Below are 7,973 nucleotides of genomic sequence, written 5' to 3' on the forward strand. Positions count from 1 at the left end.
CGCCTCCTCTTTAGAGATGTCGAGCTTGCCAAGCGCTTGTTCCATCTACGCCTGATCCGAGCGCGGTGAGAGAGCGCCGCTTCCTTGCTTCCCCTTGCCCGCACCTGATGTCGCCATCGTCGCCGGGAACATGTGCGCGCCCCGCCGATGAGATCTGCGAGCGCTGTCAGAGTCGCCTAGACCTAGTCGCCGCAAGGGTTTTAGGGTTTCGGGTGTGTACACGGTACTAGGACAATATAGCCGTCACACTAAGCTAATCAGTTAATTACTTCCTGAACTTAATTCAGTCTATATAATTATAATAACCAAGCCTATGTACAAAGCTTAAATTACATCAAATCAGACACCTTGAAAGAATGATATACATACATCTTGTGATATTCAGAAGATCATCTACCTCGTTCAGAACCACATAAAGTCCTCACTACGCATACACAACGTATCCCTGTTAATTTATACTCCGTGGATGCGTAGCTTGCTACCGCTAAGCTAAGTCATCAATATCTTCGAATGTAGCGGTCGTGTCGCCGCCGAGGTGCCGCTTGAGCCGGTCCAGCTCGTTGGCGGCGTCCAGCATAGACGGCCGCGTGGACGCGGTCTCCTGGGTGCAGAGAATGCCGAGCTCCAGCAGCTCGCCGATGGCCGCGTCCGACATTCTCCTCACCTCAGGCGTCTGGTCCAGAACCATCCTGGCCAGCGCCTGGTCGACCACCGCGTCGGCCCGGCCGTGGTAGTGGCTCTTCACCCACTTGTGCAGGCTCAGCCCACCCTCGAACATGTCGTCGGTCGGCTTCTTCCTCGTTACCATCTCCATCACCAGAACGCCGAAGCTGTACACATCACCCATCGTCGTTGGGTTCGAGCCGTAGCCATACTCTTCAGACCATCGACCAAAAACCACTCAGAAGTCAGAACTCAGAGCATGTGAACTCATCACGAGGATAGCTTGTGATTTAACTTTTGGCAGTGTGTGGTTTACCTGGAGGAATGTATCCGATGGAACCGCACAGCATGTTGGCGGTGGAGGCACCGACGTCGGCCGGGTTGGCCACACCACCAACGCTCATGACCAGCCGGGAAATGCCGAAGTCAGACACGAGCGCGGTTATGTCGTCGTTGATGAGGACGTTGCTTGGCTTAAGGTCACAGTGGATGACCTTGACTGGTGAGTGGTGGTGCAGGTAGGCCACCCCCTCGGCGATGTCGCTGCAGATGTTGACACGGTGCACCAGGCTGAGCTCGGCCGGAGGCCCAGCATAGAGGCACCGCTCAAGGCTACCCTTCGCCATGAAGGGCAGGACCAGCGCCTTGAAGTCCGCCAGGCTGCATACCGTGATGATCCTCATGAGGTTCCGGTGGCGGATGCGCTTCAGGACCTGGCACTCCTGGCTGAAGCTCTTGATCGAGTTCCCTGACTGGAGCTGCAGCACCTTCACGGCAACCATGGTGCCGGCCCGCAGCGTGCCGCGGTACACGCGGCTGTAGCTGCCTGCTCCGACCAGCCGATCTGCACTAAACTCCTGTGTCGCCTCAACCAACTCTTGGTACGTGATCCGCGGGTACTTATACTTCATGACCAGCGACAAGCCTCCGCTGCATCGGCCCCTGAACATGTCTTCCTGCACAGCAGCTAACCAATCCTGGATCTTCCAGGCACCAACCGCGCAGAGGATTGTCAGCACGGTGGCGCAGACGCACATCACGACCAAATACTTCCGGGACTGATACCATGGGCGGTGCCTTTGGCAGTTGCGCCTCACCACCGAGCCGCAGAGCCGTGGGTTGCCAATGTAGGACAGGAAGGTGAAGTCTGCAAAGACGCCGATGGTGGGCACATGGCCGACGAAGTCGTTGTACGACAGGTTGAAATGTTTCAGGCTGGTGCATTTTGTCAGGTTTGCAGGGATCTCTCCGTTCAGGGAGTTGTGGGATACGTCCAGGTTTTTCAGGTCGTTGAGGAGGTCGAAGGACGATGGTAGGACGCCGGTGAGCGAATTGTGCGACAGGTCGAGGACCTCCAGCTCGCGGCAGAGTCCAAGCTGTGGAGAGATCGTGCCTGTGAAGTTGTTCCAGGACAGGTCAATCGCTTGCACCTGTTGCATGTCACCGAGCCCCCGCGGCAGCTCACCTCTGATCTGGTTGTGTGACAGGTTGAGAAATATAATGTTGGTGCCAGAGACCATGTATGGTACCTCTCCGGTCAAGCTGTTGTTTGAGAGGTCAAGGTGGAGCAAGCGCATGCATTCGGCAAGGCGGTTTACCGGTATCTCCCCGGAAAGCTGGTTGTTCTGCAGGTAGAGGTTGACAAGCCCGGTCCCGATGCCGCTCAGGATGCTCCCCGACAGCGCATTGCCTGACAGATCCAGCTCGCCGAGGCTTGTCGCGTTGCCTATGCACGCCGGGATCATGCCCGTCAGGCCGTTGTTGGACAGGGAGAGGCGCTCGAGCTTCGGCAACGCGCAGATGGATGCCGGGACTGTCCCGTTCAGCTGGTTGCTTGAGAGGTTCATCAGCATGATGTTTATCATTTCGCCAATGTCGGCCGGGATCGGCCCCTGGATCTCGTTGAGCTCCAGGTTGAGGTGTGACATGTTTGGTGGGAGCAACGAGCCAAGCCAGCTTGGCAGCCGACCGCCCATCCCCACCGCGCCGGCCTCGATCTCCAGTATTTGGGAGCAGTTCGATACTGCGGCGAAGAAGGGCTCCAGGTTGGTGTTGCCGTCGTGGCTCGAGAACCGGTAGTTGTTGGACAAATGCAGGTACTTGAGCTGCTGCTTGCCCGCTATGATGCCGGAGGGGAGCTCGTCGGCGAGCGAGTTGTCCTCCACATCCAGCAAGTATAGATACGTGCAGTTAGCGAGCCACCATGGTAGTTTTCCGGTTAGCCTGTTGGAGTAGAGGTTGAGAAAAAAAATGTTCTCCGAGGCTTCCAGGGGAATCTCGCCGGATAGATCGTTGTTGCCGAAGTCGACCACTTAGAATGGTGCAGTTCTTGAAGAGAACGGCCGGGATAGGGCCTGAGAGCTGATTATCCTTGAGGAAGAGGAAACCCAAGCTTACCAGCTCAGAGAGGGACAGCGGTATGCCGCCGCTGAGCTGGTTGTGGCCGAGGTCGAGGACTTCGAGGCCGCGGAGGTTGGAGAGCTCGGCCGGGATCTGCCCTGCGAGGAAATTGCGAGACATGTCGAGGCTTTTGAGGCGCGTGAGGTTACCGATGACCGGCGGCACGGGGCCAGAGATGTTCATGTCGCCTACGGAGAGGCCGGTGACGTGCTGCCGCCTCCAGTCGCAGGCGACGCCGGTGAGGCCGCAGACATCGTCATTGGACTCGTTCCAGTCGGCCAGAGCCGACGGCGACGGCAAGGTGAGCGATCGTTTCAATGCCAGGAGCGTGGCCTTCTCCTGCAGCAGCACTTGCCACCGACGCTGCTGCCGGACGATCGTCCCAGCCCGCCGCTCACCCGTCGCAGCGGCCATGGCATGGAAGCGTGTGAGGTGGAGGAGGAGGAGAATGGCCGCGAGCTTGACGGCCATGGGAGCCCTCATGCTTTACTGGGAAGGCATGCAGCCAGTGATGGACTATGGGAGGTAGCTTGGACCTCGGAGCTAGCTAAGTGTTCTACATGGCGGTAGCATCTCCGGTCACTTCTCTATAGGCTCGACCTCGATGTACTAGAGATGGATCAGAAAGGATGCAGCAGCAGGTTGCAGAAAATATGGACTGGGGACGAGGATAGACGAATGGAGAATGAGGTGACGGCGACCGACGAAAAACAAATGCTTGCAACGCAAAGGCTGTGCCACCTGCAATCGAAGAGGAAATCCATTAAAGGTCGAGCCGGCGAAATCAACTTGATCGCCCGTCCGTTCTGGCTGGCCGGCCAGTGCTTAAATATCGTATGTCATTGAATTAAGGATCGGTTGGTTAAATCAGAGACGACCGACTCACTGACTGACAGCGAATGCAGGGTCATTTTGTCGAATTTCCAAAAGGATTGCAAGACTTTTGTCTTAGTCCTGACGTAACCTTCGTATACACGACCGAGGTTGATTAGATTAGTATAGGATGGTGGGCTGGAAGAATCCGTTGATTGATGACCGACCGAGTGGAGCAAGAATGAGATCCCGACCAGCGACCGGGACGTCGCGGATTCGGCTTCGGAACCCGCCAGCCCGCCGGGGAGCAACAATCAGCGACCCAGCGGTTCTAGCTAGCCAACAACACTTATTCTCCGGCTTTGAATTTCCTAGCCATTTCATTTCTTGCGTTCAGTACGTACAGTACAAGGTAGGTAGAATAACCAAAGAGAACAAAGACGACCTTGCAGCACACCACTCGGTCGGTCGTCAATCAACGGATTCTTCCAGCCCACCAGCCTATACTAATCTAATCAACCTCGGTCGTGTATACGAAGGTTACGTCAGGACTAAAACAAAAGTCTTGCGATCCTTTTGGAAATTCAACAAAATGACCCTGCATTCGCTGTCAGTCAGTGAGTCGGTGGTCTCTGATTTAACCAACCGATCCGTCCAGCAGGCCTGGCCAGTAGTAGTAATTCAATGACGTCAGAAGGGACGGGCGATCAAGTCGATTTGGCCCAGCTCGACCTTTAATGGATTTCTTCTTCGATTGCAGGTTGCACAGCCTTTGCGTTGCAAGCATTTGTTTTTCTCCTTTTTCCCCTAACTGATTTGTTTGTGCGTCGGCTATGATTGCCCAGTGCACGATAAGTGGGTGCAGGCAGTGGGAAAGCCACCGGAGACGGCTCAGCACTTCAACTTCGGCAGCGCGCACTCGCGCCAGTAGCCCAATATGGCTGGGGTTATCTGTCTCGGGAAATACTGTACTGTTGTGGTGCTTTGCCAAGAGGATCCCCTTGCGTACCGACCGAGTTATTAGTTAATCTGAACACTACTTTAGGAGCGTGTGTACACAGATCTGCAGTAAGTTGAGCATGATAAAGCTAGAGTGAGCCAACCTGGTTATGTATTGACTGTGTGCACCAATCCATTCCTCCATGCAGAAGCCGGGCGCCACCATCCAAAAAAGCCAAGCTCTGTAAAAAAAATTACTATCTGGTTAGTTTAAGCCTGAACCAATTCATGCCGAGCAGCTCCACATATGTGCAGTTATAGATGTCAAATTTTGCATGTGTGTAACAAACAGAAGCACAAACAGAAATTCTACTCACTTAACCACACAAAGCTGGGTCATCTCAACTATCTGGTTTCAGGCTAACATCCACCAGAGAGGAGCAGAGTAGCGGGGCATCTATCGTGCACACGCCATCTCTGTTCAGAGAAAAGCCACATTTTTCGCAACCCAGGCATGTGATTCATGAACAAACTTTTCAACAGTCTGGCCCCATCATGCAATATTGCAATTGCAGATTTTTAGTACTACTACTAGTAAAGTTCAACCTACAAGTGTGACCTATGCTGTTATGCACGAGCTAGGGGTGGGCCAGAAAGCTTAACCTATGAGACCTTGTTTATACATAGGTAGCCCAAAAACAATGTCTAAGGCTGTTATTAAATGAGTAGTTAGGTGCATCATGACTGCCCTTTCAACCAAAATCAAGTGGGGCACTCTTGAGGTGTTTCATTTGCTCCATGATGCTTACTTCCCTCTGGAACAAACAAGATGTTCAGTTTGTAGATGTCTGGCACTGTTCCATCTTCCCTGATATGCAGGATACCAAGCAGATTGTGTTAGTTGTTTGCACTGCTAGTTTTTTCAGATAAACTGTTTGTCCTGCTAGTTTCACACCGTTCCCATGTAAAGTAGAAGGACAAGATAAGTAGCAGAGATAGATAGAGGCTTCTGTATTGCTCTATGTGCATGCCAAACTGTAAATAAGTACAGCGGGGCACTTTTTTTCCTAACACTCGAATCACTTGAGACTGAGGATGTGCAGTGAAGCCTCTAGAGCCGAGCACTAGCAATAGCTCACGAAACTAAACTATTGCCAGTTGAGATGATCCATTGATCTTTTTAGCAATGCCTAGAGAAAATGCCATGCCACCATCTATCATAATTCTGACCTTTTTAATTGAAGTTATCCATAGCCGGCACCGGGTGAATGGGCTTCGGTCTGCTGTCGCCTTCTTCAGAAGGAGCACACGACCTCTGTATTTTCTGCCTCAAAATGTAATTGATCAGACAAGGTTCCCGAGATAATGGAAAACATTGTACACGGCCTACCTCATGCGAGGAGGAGGTGCATCAGGCATGCTCGCAGTCACCGCCCCTACCCTTTGAATCATCTAGCGCAAGCCTCAGCCTGATTTGCGCAATAATGCCAATCCTCTAGGGCCAGGTTAGCATCTCTGGTTTTCAGAAAGTTGTCTCCACAAACAACGCTGCACATGATCCTAGTAGGCAAGCATCCGGAGGTAGCAGGCATCGGGATCAGCAGGCGGTGCAAGTGCTGGGCTGTGCCGCGCATTTGCACGAGCAGGTGGTGGGCGCGCGGGTGCCCAGCCGGTGGCAGACAAGACAACCAGGAGATCACAGGCTGTACAGCTACAAATCCATGAAGAGGGCCTCCGATCGCGCCACCGTTGGCCCGCGCCGATGGTGCCGCCCGGCGCGGCCGTCGTGCTCCCCACCGTCGTCGGGTTTGAGTGGGATTTTCCCCTCTCATTTTTTTCTAATGGCGTGGGGTTTGAGTGGGAACGGAAATTGCAGTACGACGGCTGGAGAGCGGGCGACAGGGAAGTTCGGTCGGTGGAGACGCAAGAGTTTCTATTGGGTCCATAACCCATTGGGCCTTATATTTGTTTTCCCTTTTTAGGAGTACATAAGTTCAGAATTGGGCCTTATATTTGTTTTCCCTTTTTAGGAGTACATTTGTTCAGAATTGGGCCTTATGTTCAGAATTTCATCAGCAAAATGTTTCAAAAAAAAAAGGGTCGTCAGCAAAATGATACGTACTCCACTAGAAAAATCGAAATCACCAGTTAAGGGTCGTCAGCAAAATGACACACCTTCTCAAACGCTGATAAGTGTGTGTGTCATTTGTCGCAACTTGTGAGTTTTTTTCTTTTTCTTGTAAATTCGTTTATTCAAAATATTTTATCTATTGAACCGTGCGTCCAAATCCTGAATAGTTTTCATCGTTGATTTTTTGCCTGAGATTTTCGAAAGTAGATCCCATGTTAATAAGTTCTGATAAACATTTTTTCACAAAAAAGAGGAAAATCCATATACTGGAAAAAAGGGAGACAAAAAATCAAAAAAGAAAAGAAAAAAAGAAAAAAAGATGAAAAACAAAAAAATGGATACGAGAAAAGGGAAGAAAAATCAGAGCCCGGAAGCATGGTTGCAGTTTTTCACTTTTTCGAGAACACAACTTTGCTTCTCGGGTAAGCAAATATGTGCTTCTCGTGGAAGCACTTTTTTTTGCGAGAAAGACAGTCATGGAAACAAATGTGTGCTTCCATGAAAAGCAAACATGTGCTTCTTGTGAAAGTACAATTTTTTTACTTTTCGAGAAGCACAATTCATGGTAAATTGTGCATCTCATGAAAGCTCCACAAGAAGCAAGAAGCACATTTTTTTCCCAAGAAGCAAAGCACAAATGTTTTTTGCCTCAAGAAACACAATTGTGCTTCGCAAAAAAAAATCTCAAGAAACCTCGGAAAATTCAGGCGAGAATCGAAAACCCCCGTGTAGCTCCCGAAAACACATACAAAAAATAAAAAAAATAAAATTCAGAGAGAGCACCTAACACACGACACATGGTGGCGACTGGACGCACCACTTGGTGCGCTCACAGGTCACAGAAGTGACCCGGTGCGCTCACAGGTCACAGAAGTGACCCATGCGGCTTTTATTAGGGGTAACCCGTAGATAGTTGCTCTGAAAAAAGTTAGCAAAATGATACTTTTTTTTCTGAAAAATTAGACCTTGATTGCTACAGAAACTTACTTATTTTTGAAAGCATGCCATATGTCAATCCCAGTATAAG

General features: G+C 51.1%; 1 pseudogene; it reads right to left on the reverse strand.

Moving 5' to 3' along the window:
- Positions 1 to 309: 309 nt before the first annotated feature.
- On the reverse strand, positions 310 to 6,711 carry LOC125509428 (annotated as a pseudogene).
- Positions 6,712 to 7,973: the final 1,262 nt, after the last annotated feature.

This window comes from Triticum urartu, chromosome 5 (assembly GCF_003073215.2).
Source record: "Triticum urartu cultivar G1812 chromosome 5, Tu2.1, whole genome shotgun sequence".
NCBI classification, from domain to species: domain Eukaryota; kingdom Viridiplantae; phylum Streptophyta; class Magnoliopsida; order Poales; family Poaceae; genus Triticum; species Triticum urartu.